This window comes from Sinocyclocheilus anshuiensis, unplaced genomic scaffold (genome assembly GCF_001515605.1).
Source record: "Sinocyclocheilus anshuiensis isolate Anshui unplaced genomic scaffold, SAMN03320099.WGS_v1.1 scaffold1049, whole genome shotgun sequence".
NCBI lineage: Eukaryota > Metazoa > Chordata > Actinopteri > Cypriniformes > Cyprinidae > Sinocyclocheilus > Sinocyclocheilus anshuiensis.
Genome location: NW_015557197.1, coordinates 317,791 through 319,341, shown reverse-complemented (window position 1 = coordinate 319,341; position 1,551 = coordinate 317,791). Strand labels below are relative to the sequence as shown.

The 1,551-nt window shown below is 32.1% G+C and overlaps 1 protein-coding gene across 1 annotated transcript in view; it reads right to left on the bottom strand.

Annotated features, from left to right (window-relative positions):
- Positions 1–1,551, bottom strand: part of LOC107678836 (zona pellucida sperm-binding protein 2-like) — a 23,919-nt gene that overhangs the window by 11,865 nt on the left and 10,503 nt on the right. The window lies entirely within an intron of this gene.

Sequence of the window (1,551 nt, the reverse complement as noted above, 5' to 3'; positions counted from 1 at the left end):
CACACTGTATATATATATATATATATATATATATATATATATATAGTACATTTTTATACTTGAATTCATATTTTGTATATAGAGATGAAACATCATGAGCATTTCCAAAAAATATGGTTGTAGTGGAAAAATCAGTATAATTTTTACCAAATAATTTTTGAAGTACTTTGTGGTTTTCTTTCATATTAGCAGAATTATTTAATAATTTTTTTTTTTTTTTAATTTAACTTCAATTTTTAAAGTAGTAAAATGTTGATAATTTAATTTATAGTTTGTATACATATCAAATATCATGAGCATTGCCAACATAATATGCCAATATAAATTATGCCATTTACGTAATTTGTAAGTTTGTAATTTGTAAATAGTTACAAAATTATAAAAATCAGTATCATTTTAAAACTGTAGTAGCCTAAAAGTTTTAGAATTTAAATCATATTTTATGTACTTACGTAATAAAATATCATGAGCATTTCCAACAAAATATGGTTGTAATGGAAATTGTCACTGATGTAATTTGTGTAAAAAATCATCAAAATATTGAAATATTATATCTTATATTCCAAGGGTATGGTAAAAACAAAAAAGTTTGTAATTTAAATATAATCGGTTTAAAGTGAGTGTCATATGAGGGAAAAAAGTTCAAATCAATTTTAGTAAAGAGCAATCCCTGTGACATAAAAGTCTCCATAGTCAAATAAACAAATTAGTGTGGTATTTTAAAATTATTTATTTTTATTTAGCATTGATTGATTGTTTTGAATAGAATAGAACAAGCATATGTCGTAGATAAATTTGGCCCAGTGGCAGAAAAACCTGTAAGGTACATGTAAAGACTTCATGTAACCGGATAAGTTTTCTTGACACAGATTATACATTCAGAATCCAAATAGTCTGTCTGTGGTGTTTTGTCCCATCTGCAATTTGCACTTTAGACCTTGTGAAATAACATTTTGCTCCACTGAATACTTGTGTGTGGCTGAAATGACTTTACTAAACTAAACTGAAGAAAACACATTTTGCAGCACTGCTAACACGCGCACTCCTTTAATCCTCTTTTGTCTCTTTTTAAAGGCCTCCACTATGAACATTTTAACTTTGATCAGATCCAAGACCACATTGATTAACTCACCTATTCACAAAAATCACCATCTGGAAACATCAAACATAAGGCCGTGTCTTTTGATGGAGCCAACCGTAGCAGCTAATGATCAGCCGTTAACACATCGGCTGCCATCTTTGGTAGACAAAGCTTTCTCACCTCCAAAATACTGTTATAGACAGAGGGATTAGCAAGGGACATTGTGCTCCTAATGTCACAAAGTTGTTGACATAATTTGTCTAGACATTTGTCTAGAGCAGGGGTGCCCAAACTCGGTCCTGGAGGGCCGGTGTCCTGAAGAGTTTAGCTCCAACCCCAATTAAACACACCTGAACCAGCTAATCAAGCTCTTACTAGGAATACTAGAAACTTAAAGGCAGGTGTGTTGAGGCAAGTTGGAGCTAAACTCTGCAGGACACCGGCCCTCCAGGACCGAGTTTGGGCACCCC